This window comes from Dryobates pubescens, chromosome 27 (genome assembly GCF_014839835.1).
Source record: "Dryobates pubescens isolate bDryPub1 chromosome 27, bDryPub1.pri, whole genome shotgun sequence".
NCBI lineage: Eukaryota > Metazoa > Chordata > Aves > Piciformes > Picidae > Dryobates > Dryobates pubescens.
Genome location: NC_071638.1, coordinates 14,817,056 through 14,830,508, shown reverse-complemented (window position 1 = coordinate 14,830,508; position 13,453 = coordinate 14,817,056). Strand labels below are relative to the sequence as shown.

At 40.8% G+C, this 13,453-nt stretch overlaps 1 protein-coding gene across 1 annotated transcript in view; it reads right to left on the bottom strand.

Annotated features, from left to right (window-relative positions):
- HDAC10 (histone deacetylase 10) overlaps positions 1 to 13,453 on the bottom strand; it is a 44,244-nt gene that overhangs the window by 26,461 nt on the left and 4,330 nt on the right. The gene's annotated exons all lie outside the window — the stretch shown is intronic.

Below are 13,453 nucleotides of genomic sequence, written 5' to 3'. Positions count from 1 at the left end.
ATCATGCATGGTTCCAGGAACTAGAGACATTTACAAGAATTGCAAGGTTTTCATGGGCTTTTGCCAGCTCTCTGTTTTTTCCAATAAATATGGGTTCTCTCTATCTGTTACATCACATCAAAGCAGAAAAATGAATACCCAGCCAGGCTGATTAAGGCCTGATGGTAGTCTCCCTTTGCCAGGTGGTCCATGTATTCCATAAGAAGTCGAAGAGTCTTTATTAAAACTCAGTAAAAGTCCCATTTTTGGTAAATGTATGCAGGTATCCCTGGTAGGGCCACACTTCCACATATCCTCTGTTGCTACTGTTTTGCACCAACGTAATAACAAAGTTGCTCAGCACAGGGAGAGGACAAACCCTTGTACCAAGCCCAACTACACAGCCTCTCTGAATGGCTCCCAGGTATCACCAGTCTCTTGTGCACTCTGACAGATTGCATGGGCACAGTTATTTCTAATTGTAGTGATATATATGTGTGTAGGGGTTGCTTGAATAAAGATGGTCTAAAATGAAAAAAAAAATTAGCAAACTATCATAGGAATGGCAGTGTCTACAAACATTTTGATCAGGCAGGATAAATTGTAAGAACTGAGGTTTTAGAGACATTTCTGTCTTGAAATCTGAAGTCCAGCTCTTTGAGACTTCTGAAGAAAGCTGTGTAGTTGTTCCCTTAGCCATGGTCTGTCTTTATGGTTCCTGGATATGAGTAACAGCCACCTGCTGATGGATCCTGATAACAGGAACAGCGGCTGGAGGCTCCCTGCCTGCCCACCTCTGTGTCGTCTCCTCTCTTAACCGGGGAGACAGACAGAGATTAACGAGGACCCACCCATCAGACCCAGTAAGAAATGGGAGTGAATTTTTCATCAAAGAAAGCAGGGGTTTGAGAACAAGCTAGCAGATGTAGGGATTTGGTATTTAATCTAAACATTTGTTGCAATATTTGTCTGGAGTCATTTTTATCTGGAGTCAAATTGCAGAGACGAAAGCCTCTCAGACAAGGATCAAAGCTTGTAACTGTGTGCCCTGAGTTGCCAAAGGCGGCTGTGGTCCTCATTCTGATGACAGCTTTGCTGGACCAATGTCCTCACTCTGTGGGGCAGGATTTATTTCATAACATTTCCTTTGCTTTATGAAAAACAAACAAAAAAATAGGCCACATATGGTATCTGTAATACAACTGAGGAAGAGTCATAGATGGTTTTGAAAAGGCACATTAATTTGTCTGTCACAATGGCTTTAGCACTGCTTTAATTTTTTTAAGAATAGAAATACTGTATTTCTTTTTTAAAAATCTGTAATGCAAATTGTTAAAGGCTCACTGCCCTGGCATGCTGAGCTCTGTCCTTATTACTGTCACTTGATTAAATGAGAGGAAAGCTGGTTTTTATTAGTAAAAGATGATCCTTTACTTGTCCCAAACTTAGTTTCTGAATGCTGAAGCTTTAATCTCCCTGTGTGGTTCTCCTCCACATTGACTGTCCTGTTTAACAGTACTGGGAGGGAGGGATGTTGGAAGTTAAACATGTTTGAATATGAAGCATTCAGATACCACAGAGGTGTGAGGAGACATGTAAATACCTACACAGATGACAACAGTATCACCTAAAGTCACAATTACTGTATGAGAACATAGCATTTCCTAAGTGGGTCAGCTAAGTCAAGGATGGGAAAAACACATATGATTATGTAACCGACTAACCAGCTACTGGCTAGTAATTCTGAGCTTTGCAGTAAGAATATTCATTGACCTATTTGGATTTGGGGTCTCCTGCGCAGCAGTATTTTGTTCACTGAAGAGCAGGACAAGCCACATAAAGAGATGTTAGGGGAAGAACTGAAATCTTGTGTTAACTTACTAGCAGCAGACTCACAAAACTTCATTTAGGCCATACCCCATGGCAGGGCCTTTTAGTGAGCACCATACTGATTAAATGCTGTGTGAAGTAGCTTGCTTTCAATGTAGCTGGAACAAGAAGAGCAGTACTGGAATGATTATCACTAAGGAAGTGGAATTTTGCTTTTCAGTCCTAAGCAGCACAGCAGGCTTGGTTTTGCTCTGTGGGTAAGCAAATACTGAATGACAGCTTTCAAATCTGAGCAAAACACAGTCTGTCTGAATACAGCTTTTAACACTGTTCATCATGTACCAGAGAAGCAGCTTCTACAGAAAGCCAGTAGCAGTAGCCTGGTTTTCCCTAGGTAAAAACAAAATTAAACTTCTTAGTTTGTTGTTTTGTTGTTTGGGTTTTTTTTTAAGGTTTGTATTTGTTAGCTGGTTTGATAAATCCTGCTTATTTTGCTTTTGAGTTTTTAGTCAGTTTCACTGGGTTTCAATTTAGTTTTGCTCTGGTTTGATTTTGTGGAACAAGGACCATTTGACAAATGGCACAACTTTCAGACACAGTTCTTACTCTGCAGAAAAACTCATGTTTCTTTTAAACAGTTTTTGCAGTCTTTTGGCAGCTGGGCAGATGCTGGTTTTCCTTCTATCAAACTTCTATTGTATCTGAGTCCACTCTTACGCATTTGTGCAAGCAATTGCAAGTAAAGGAGAAGCAGAGAGTGCCACAAATCGTTTCCAAACCCCTTTGTGAACAAGCAAGAGTAAAAATCATCTCAAGACTGTTTCATAGGAAGGCAGGACAACAGCTGTTTGGGCTACAAGTAAACAGCAAGCACATACCAACTATTTTTAGTCCATTGAGAAAGTAAACAGGGTCATCTTGTCAATTCTTTGTCTGTAGCCAGCTCCTGATCATCAAGATAAGAGAGAAACATTAAGTCTTCAAAATTATGTCTGGCTTCTGGCTGTCACTGGAGATAGCTCTATCAGTTAAGCAAGTAAAACTGTGGGTGAGCGCTCCACTGACTCCAGCATGCCTGGAGTCCATCCCTTTTAAGTCCCTTGATGGCATTTTGCATCTAATTCTATGTCCCCTAGATACTCAGAGGAAAGGCCCTCAGCATCTGATCCTGTAACAGCCAAGGCAGGCCAGGCACACTTTCCTTTAACACTGCAGGAGTCAGTGAACCTGAAGCATCTCTTTGAAAGTCAAACTTCAGCCTAAATGCCTTGCTGAATAAGCAAAATTAAATAGTGTCTGTAAGGCTTCACAAATAAATACAATGTGATTGAAATATCTGAATTAGATGTTATGGGCAAATATTCTCTGAACAAATATATTTTCAAGCAAAATTCCCTGTGGCATTAGCATACTCTTTCCTTGAGTAATGATGGTAAACTGTAATCTCTTTGCAGGCATTGCAAATGTATTTAAACCTAGATAATGAAAAAAGTGTTCCTGTTGCAAATATTTTTGTAGACAAAGATTTGTCAAAAAATAGTCAGAGATACATCCTAGAAATGAAATTCAGTTTCTGGTCATGTTTAGGGTTTGTTTTTGTTGTTGTTGTTGTCTCTCCAAGCTGTGACTCAATGTTGCTTTTAAGATTTACATTTTAAAATTTCAAAGAGAAAAATATTTTTCTGGACAAATCCTAGTCTTCATTTTTGTATGTCAGAATATTTTTAGAAATACATTGATTTTTTTCCTAAAAACATTTACAAATGCTTTCATTCAAGGACATATGTACATACTAAAACTGGAGTGGTTCAACTAAAACAAATAGCTGTGTCCTAAACTCAGGGGGGGGTGTATAGACAGAGTTAATATTCAAAACACTGCTTTGGAACTCACAGAAAAGAACAAAAGTTTTAAATTGTGGCAATTACAAATCACTTAAGAGAGTGACTGCTTCATGAATATATGTTCCCATTCATAGGTGCATGGTACATAATTGTTGAGTGCTGTGTAAGTAGTTGTCTCTTCTGTTACTTGCCCTCTGTGATCAAAGCAGGGGAGATACTTGCTGAAAGTCTGAACAGTCTCTACTTATTTTCTCTCTCCCCATTTTAGGTATTTCCTTACACATACCTGAAGAAGGTTTACCACAAAAGACAGCCCTTTAGAGCCTCTAATGTACCTTCCTACTCTACCAAAAGACACATTTGCTATGACAGCTGTCACTAACCTACTTTCTGCTTTTGGAATCAAACCTTGTTGTCCTATAGGGTGGTATCCCTGTAAATAGTAAGTCTACTTGTCCATCCAAGAAGACATCTAGTAAAACAATGATGTAAAAGTAAGTAGTTTTTGCATCTTACACATCGACTAAAGCCTTTTATATACATCCTAGTGGGCTTACACAGTGCCTTCTCATAACTCTGTGATGCCAGGCCCTCCAAATCTGCAAAGGCTCAGCAACTGTTCCTATCAAGAGTATTCATATTGCCATAGCATTTCCCACTGCAGGCCCGAGAGTCAATTCAGCTGCTCCATCCTCACTCCTCCATTTTGCAGGACAGCCCCACTGGTATTCACAACAGATTTTCAATCCCTTGCAAATGGAAAGCATTCATAGATGCATAGCATCATTTGGGTGGAAAGAGACCTCAAAGAGCAACTAGTCCCAACCGCCATGGCCATGGGCAGGGACACCTTCCACTAGACTAGGTTGCTCAAGGCCCCATCCAATCTGGCCTTGAATACCCCAAAGGAGGGGGCATCCACAATGTCCCTGGCCAACCTGCTCCATTATCTCACCACCATTATTGTAAAGCATTTCTAATGCCTAGTCTAAATCTACCCTCTTCAAGCTTCAATCCCTTCCCTCTCATCCTACCACAATAAGCTCTTGCAAAAACTCCGTCTACAGCTTTCTTGTAAGCCTCTTTCAGGAACTGTGAGGCCACTATAAGGTCTCCCTAGAGCCTTCTTTTGTCCAGGCTGAACAGCCACAGCTCTTCTATCCTGTTACCATAGGGGAGGTTCTCCATCCCTCTGATCATCTTCATGACCCCCCCCACTGCACCCGCTCCAGCAATTTGATGTCCTTCTTATGGTGGGGGCACCAGAACTGGACACAGTACTCCAGGTGGGGTCTCATGAGAACAGAGTAGAGGGGGGTAATCACCTCCCTTGTCCTGCTGGTCACACTTCTCTTGATGCAGCCCAGGACACAGTTGGCCTTCTGGGCTGCAAGCACACATTTCTGGCTCATGTTGAGTTTTTCATCAGCTGACACCCCAAAGTCCTTCCCCTTGAGACTGCTCTCAATTCACTCCTCACCCAGCTTGTACTAGTGCTTCAATTGTAATTCATTTGCAATTCAATTGTAATTCAGTTAAACAAAACAAAACCAAAACAGTCTTTGAACAGATAGCATAGATGCAATATGCTTTAAAAGTGATGGAGAAGAAAGTACATTTTTTCTTTCTTTGCATCTTCAGACCCTCAAAGTTTAGATAGCAGGTTCCTTCCTTTTCACTGTGGCTTGTGTCACACATTGCCTTTATTTAGATCAAAGACATTTGGTTTCTATTACCCTATCTCGAGGAAAAGTTCCCTGATAAAGAAGTCTCCACCCTAATTATTAAACTCTATTTGGATTTAAATACCTGAGCAGAGGCCTTCAGCCTGCAGGCCATGATTAGAGGATCTCTGACTCCAGCACCAATTTGTTAATCTGGATGCAGACCATGCATGGCCTGCTTGTGAAATGTTATGTCATTTGGCTTTCACAACCTTTACCTTCATCCCAGGGCAATCTTTTTCTTCCAGGGGTGCTAACAGGACATGAAATGGAGATAAATGCATCCTGAATAGCTATATGACAGCAGGAGCTGAATAAATAACAAAAAAATCATAGGGCAATCCTTTAGAAATGTCTCCAAATAAATCAGTACCTAAATGATCTTGAAAACTGTGGTTTGCTACTAATTAGTTTATGAAGCTTAGACAGGCAGAACCACAGAGATAATTAAATTTAAGGTTAATCAGGTGAGGCTGATTTTTTTTTGTGTCTTAGGAACCATTTTCATTCTCTAAATAGCATTGAAGTTTTCATGCTGGTTGCAGTGACCAAAGATTGATAACTGTATCCACAGGAGACTCTTTTCATTTTGGATACCATAAAGGAGCAAATAGTTTAGAGGGGAAGGTATTTTGAAATAAGACTACGGAGCATCCAGAGACAAAAGGTTTGTGATTGCAGCTCTAGTTCCAGACCTTAAAAGGAGCATATTTTCCTGACAGCTTAAAAAAGCTTCTTAGCTTTTGTCTGCTGCTAAAGTCTGTCTGATAAAAGCTATCACCACTCCTTATAAGCCTTGTTGTGTTACATCTGCATCTCTACTACAGCATTACTGCTGTTAAATGTCCTAGGACAGGAGGTATTTTTTATTTGCTGAGAAAGAAAAATATTTTTAGAAAATACATCCAGAGAGTGTAACCTGAGCATGTGGCTATGTAGGTAAATACTCTGTATTTATTCCTTTCTTCTTGCCTTTTTTTTCTCTTTTTTAAATTGTAACAATTGGCTGAGATTCTCCCATCCACACTTATGCTGAGTATCATAGTATCAGTCAGGGTTGGAAGGGATCACGAGGATCATCTAGTTCCAACCCCCTGCCATGGACAGGGACACCCCACACTACATCAGGCTGGCCAGAGCCTCATCCAGCCTGGGCTTAAACACCTCCAGGGACGGGGCCTCAACCACTTCCCTGGACAACCCATTCCAGGGCTTCACCACTCTCATGGTGAAAAACTTCTTCCTTATGTCCAGCCTGAATCTCCCCACCTCCAGCTTCATTCCATTCCCCCTAGTCCTATCACTACCTGATATCCTGAGAAGTCCCTCCCCAGCCTTCTTGTAGGCCTCTTTCAGATACTGGAAGGCCACAATTAGGTCACCTTGGAGCCTTCTCTTCTCCAGACTGAACAGCCCCAAGTAGTATGTAACAGAAGTACTGAGGTTGTTGACAGACTGATCCGAGGAAGTATCCAAGGAAGGCAATGACAGTTTCAATAATCCATGATTATTTTCTGAAAGCAAAGATTCTGCCTGTTTTGCTCATGCTGAGTGCTACAAAGCATCCTATTGATGTCATTGCAGTTCTCATGGCATGTGTAAGAAAGACTGACAAAGGTGGCCAAGAAAAACAGGCCATCCATTTCCACTCCTTTTGGTAAATTACTCTCAGTAGATTATATAAAAAAGCTTGGTTTGGGAACATGATACTAAAAAAAGGATTTGGTATGGAAGGTACTGTGCCCTGCCCAGCTGACTGAGTAAAACATCCTTATCCTTATATCTTGGCCCCAGAAAGTGATGCTGCAGGTGCATATGCTTAGCTTTAAAGAGAAAAACTTCTATCCCTGTGCTTACTGGAGTCCTTACACACACACACACACACACACACACACACACACTCCAATGCCTGCACTCCAGTGAGAGAAGCTAGCTTGGATCTCTGCCCACAGGCATAGAATAGAATAGAACAGAACAGAATAGAATAGAATAAACCGGGTTGGAAGAGACCTTCAAGATCATTGCGTCCAACCCATCAACCAATCCAACACCACCTAAACAACTAACCCACGGCACCAAGCACCCCATCAAGTCTCCTCCTGAACACCTCCAATGACGGTGACTCCACCTCCTCCCCAGGCAGCCCATTCCAATGGGCAATCACTCTCTCTGTATAGAACTTTTTCCTAACATCCAACCTAAACCTCCCCTGGCACAGCCTGAGACTGTGTCCTCTTGTTCTGGTACTGGCTGCCTGGGAGAAGATACCATCATCCGCCTGTCTACAACCTCCCTTCATGTAGTTGTAGAGAGTAATAAGGTCACCCCTGAGTCTCCTCTTCTCCAGGCTAAGCAACCCCAGCTCCCTCAGCCTCTCCTCATAGGGCTTGTGTTCCATCATGTGTGCATGAGAACCTTCACTTAGTTAATTTTTTAATTTTAGGACTAGTGACATTTGATTTATTTGGTAAGAGCATTTCTTGAGTAGATAAAGCTAACACAGAAAAATGAGGGAACTACTGCTTCAGATTCTGCCTACTTCCAAATTTTCATTTTTCACCTTTCCAAGAGGAATATGGACCATTTCTGTTTCAGGCTCTTCATAACCAGCCTTACTGACATGCCCAGATCTTCTTTAACCTACTAACTGATCATAAAGGATGCATGGACCAGCTGATGATGCCAAATCACCATATTAGAGAAGAATTTGTTAATCCTAAGGGAGCCCTCAGGCATCCTCTGGTATATCCTTTGCCATGTTAAGACAAGTCAATCTCTGGCGCATAGTGGCGCGCTCTGCTTGGCCCTTCAGCCTTTCCTGAGCATGTTCTCACAGGACATCTTGCTTATCCACTGCTTAGACTTGAGGTTACAGAGCAAAGTGAGTTTTCCCTTTACATAAATTATTTCTATCCTAAAGGACTTTAATGGTGCCAAAGAGTAGCTGTAGAAAGCAATTCAAAAGTTGGAAGACATGCAGTAAGTTCATAACAATGATCTTATCATATCCAGGTGATCAAATCCACTAATCCAGTCATAAAGCACGAAAGGCTATAAATGCCATTGAGAAATCAAAGAAAAAGTATGTAGGGACTGTTTTAGGGACTTAAAATGTCAATACTGAGTAGCTAGAGAAATGATAATTATAGTGAACTTGTTTTAGAGTCTCCAGACAGTAACTTGTTTACATCTGGTCATAATTTCACACCCATTCTAATAATTTGGCAACCTGAATGTAAAGTGTTAATGGAGTGTTTAGAAGCTGTTAAGAGAAGTCATATTTAAAGTCTGACTTGAGACTGGAAGTATATTTGGATCCTTGATGTCTTAGTCCTCCTGCTCTGCCAGCAGGCAGGACTCAGCCTCAGCATCCACATGATTCTTACTCTGTTGTTTCACCTTTCTGAGAAGTCTGCTTGCTTATTTAAGATATTAGTAACACCTTCAAAAATCCTTCTATGTTGTCTTTTATTTCTTAGAAGGAAATCTGTGGTGTTTTGCAGGTATTTTCCTTTGTATCACATCACTACCTTTTGCACAAACACATCACGTGTAAAAACTTTAGTAGGTCAAATGATGTTGTCATGACATTTACTTGGTCAAAATTCTGTTAATAACAAATGGGAGACTCTCAGAAACTTAGAGATTTGCCAAAGAGCAGGGAAAATACATATTGTTTCCATTTTATTTTGAGCACTGCCAATAAATCTTGTCAACTGGACCCTAATTTAATGTAAACCATGTTTAGGTCATGGCAAAAGGAAAAGGCAGCTGGGAACAGCCCCAGTCTTGCATGTGGGGCACCTTTCTGGGGATGGGTACAGGCCAGGCTGGGAGATGAACCCATGGCTGGTGGTGGCTCCATGCAACCCATGGCTGGGCACAAAGCTTGTGGGTAGTAGTGAGCTGCAGCTCAGGCAGTGACAAGGTGAGAGCCTCACCTGGAAGCAGTTCCCAGCCCAGGGGTTGGCCCTGCAGTGTCATCTCCCCAGGGTCATCATAGGGAAAGGGCTGTCGTTGGCTGCACTGGCTGAGTTAGTGCCTAACCCTGTCAGCCAAACCTCTGGGATCCCCCAGGGATAGTATCATAGTATCAGTCAGGGTTGGAAGGAACCACAAGGATCATCTAGTTCCAACCCCCCTGCCATGGGCAGGGACACCCCACATTAGATCAGGCTGCACTGATCTAAATGGTTTTCCAAGCAGTATAATTTTAGTCTTATAACCTGTGATAATATTACTGTTATAGTAATAATGAATTTCCCATTAAGATCAAACTGAATTGGATTAGGTGGCAGTCTTTAGCTGCATTGGTATCACAAATGTCACTCAGGTGAGAGCCTCGCTGCTGCAGGCACCATGCAAACACAGCAAGACATTTCCTTCTACAGACTAGAACCTGCCCCCAGGATACTGCATGGCAAAACGGAAAGCATTCTCAAATGAGACATGAGCAATTTCTTTCACTACACTGGTGCTTCACTGGTTGCCTTATTTTGCCTCTTTTGCCTCTCAAAACCAACAGCATGCTAAAAATACTTCAGTGAAAGCCCTAAGAGTTGCTTGCCAGCACCTCTCAGACTCAGGTGGAAAATGCACTCATGAAGCAGATCCTGGGGTGAACTGGAAAGCTTTAGCATGGAAATGTAATGAAATTACGCATAAAGGAGCAATGTTTGCAGAGCAGGGGAGCAGCAGACATACATAATGAATCCCTGAGTTTCTGTCCTTTTCCAAGCATACTTCTTTGCAGAGGGATGATGTTCCTGGTAACTAAAAGGCATGCATCATTAGCATGCCTGAGAGCTGCACGTGGCTGCTAGGTGGCAATGCAGTTTTTAGATCATTATGATGTAACACCAGAGGGATGCAAATAAGTTCATGTATGAGAGCTCCTCATTAACTGGTAGTTCTTGAAGTTTTAAAGAGTGTCTGTATGACAGAAGTCCTCCTCCACTGATCTTTCTCCAGCCCATATTTCAGATTCTTAACAATACTTCGGAGATTTTGAGTGCTTTAGTCCATGAAACTGCTTCTGGTTTTATTTGACTTACACAACCAGTTGCCCTACAGTGTGCAGGAGAATTAAGCAGCAGAGACAACAGGTGTTATGAACCCCTGTTCTTTCTCTGGTACTTGCAGGGACCATCTAAACCCTTACATGAGTATTTCATACAAAGATCCAGTGAATGACATAGATGCTTCATTCACTGACAACTTTAGCTAAAGCAGACCAGAAGCATCTGGTATTTGTATCTGAACAGCAGATCAGAATCCCACCCAACTCATATGCCTGGTAGTTTCAAATCAAGTAGACCTTCTGGACACATATTATTACTCATCTCAGTGTTATCCTGTAACAAAAAAACCAAAGAAACAGGAAATACTAAGTGAAATTGTGAGCCACGTCTGGCCCACACCACCACATCATCACAGTTCAAAAGGAACAGCAAGTCTTCAATGCAATGAAGAATATTCAAGGGGGAAATCTTGCTCTAAACCAGTCAGGGGGACACATGGGTTTTCAGTGCCGAGGTCCCATATATCCTACAACTTTCTTAACTCAGACCTCCCTAACTCAAAAATGTATGTGCTTGATGACTGCCAGCCTCATTTTGGCTTTTAAAACCAGGCTAAGGAATACAACTGCATATAAGGACTGCAATTTTGTCCTTCAGAACAAAGTTGAGATGTGTCGTGAAACCCAAAGCTGTAATAGCCCAAAATGCTGAAATAATGAGGTGTCAGTGGAACAATCAGATCAACTCTATGGCTGACTTGAAGTTTGGAAAAGGGGAAAAATGTTAGCATCTATCATCTGACAGACTTGCAAAATAACTACATTGGCAGCTTATATTACATGAAATCTACCTTCAATATTAAGTTTCATACAATTCCTTTATTCCAGAAATACTGTTTTTCAAGAGTGATTATGTATTTGGGAATACATATGGGGAAAATAAGACCATCATTGTCTAAAAAACAAGCCTAAAACTTTATTTGTCACAATACATTTCAAGTACATGCAGAATGTATTTACATTTTTCTGTAAGGCAAACAGAAATTGGGTACTTAATCCTGAGTTGCTTAGCACCAGTAGAAAATAGCAATTAAAACTTCTCTCCCTTTGAAGCAGAAGCTGCCCCCCATGCAAAATATTCCTGATTTCTTTAACCATTTACACTAATAATCTCAATTGCTGTTTGGAGCCATTGCTGCAGGTTTCAAACTCTTTGCAGCAACATCATGACAAGATGTGACAAACTTTCCACATGATTTTACCTTACAAACTGTTTGCTGACTCAACAGCACAGGAGTGCCTCTTTGATGGCACCTGCATCAAGGTCTTCTCTTCTGTTCTAAGAGTTCTGTATTCTTACAGCTTCTAGAAAAACTAAGATTTTGTTCATAAGTCATCCTCTTGTGAGCCAGTTGCTTCTCCTATACCAAGTTAAGAGAGGGAAAAGTTCACCTCAGATAGTGTAGGGGTCTAGGATTTGATTTCCCCGAAGCTAAAGGAGGGGAAAGTGAAAATGCCCATTGGAGTATTGGCACGTATGAAAAAGATGCAAAGCAGTCTTTCAATGAAAAAAAAGTTCCCTCAAAGTGTGACTATACTTTTGAGCCACCTGCATGATCTCAATATGGATACTGGGCTGTCAACATTCCATTTAAAATATGGAAGGAGCATCTTCAAAGACACTTTTGACATTTTCCATTTCCCATTGACTGGTTTTATCAAGCCCACTCATTTCAACAGGTACTTTTCTTCCATGACTTTTAAGAGGACCACAAAGCATGATCTTAAGGGAAAGCAAGTATTCTGTAAAACACTTAATTCCTTTTTAACAGAAAAGTGTAGTCCAAGCAGCAAGTCAGTTGTGCAAAATGGAATATGACTCTTGAGTGTGCCTGCCTCAGTGATCTGTGGTGTGGAAAAATGTTTTGTTTCAAATTACAATCTTCACATTCCTAAAATTGTAGTTTTTAATGACTTATTACATAATTCAAGGTTTCTGTTACCACTCAGTCCCTCTAGATGCTTGTCTCAGCTAATCAATGCTCATCACAGACAATTTTAAAACAATTCCTAAGATCCACAGGTGCTTAACTTAATAATTCAAAGAAACAGAACAACTGTGCCTTGACTTTACTTTTGGTTTAAATTGGTTATTAAAGTGAAAAAAAAAAAGAATTAATTTCTTACTTCTTTTCCAGTTATTCCCTGCCATGACCAAATGTCTTCCTTCAAAACTGTTCCATTTAGTAGCAACATACAACAGCACATTGCATTGGGAACAATCTGCATTCAAATAGTCAATTGCAAATACATTACCTTTAACAAGGACAATCCATCTCACAAAGAAATACTGCATCAAAGGTTCTCCCAGTTCTTTTTCCTACTTCTGAAAGATTATTGTCAGTTAACTAAGCACCTAGGAAAATACAGTAAGAATACAATAAGGAGAACTCATTAAGTGTCAAATCAATTTATCCCATCAGGAAGCTTCTGGCAAGGCATCTCTCAACAGAATGTCTGAGCATTTTTCCAAGTAAGACAAGTTGAAAAGGCTAAAAAAGGAAATGGTTGTTATTCTGCAGCTGGCAACACCTCTGCACACTGTGAGCAAAACAGCTTGCTGCAGGTATTCCCAACAAGCAGCTGCGGCATAACATTTTAATCATTTTGTTTTCTATAACAAAGCATTATTCTATAATGCTTTGTTTCTCAAGTCAGCACTGCTGATTCTCTAACCAGTAGGTCTTCCACGAAGTAGTACTTTCTTAGTGATCATTGCAATACTAAGATGCTAGAGAGCCTGCAAAACTTTAGAAAGCCTTAAGAATTTCTCCCTGTAAGTCCTTGATCCTTAGTCTATTATACAAAAAGACTTCACCGTATTTAGAGGAAAATATTGTATTCTCTGACAGTGATTGCTTATCCAGTGACTGTTCACTGAGTGCATTTGTGAAGTCTTGCCCTGCTACACTGGTTACCCTGAAAAAAAAACATCTTAGGACACTGACACTCTGCTTCTTGCCTCTTGCCCAGATCTGTGAGAACTGGATGGAGCT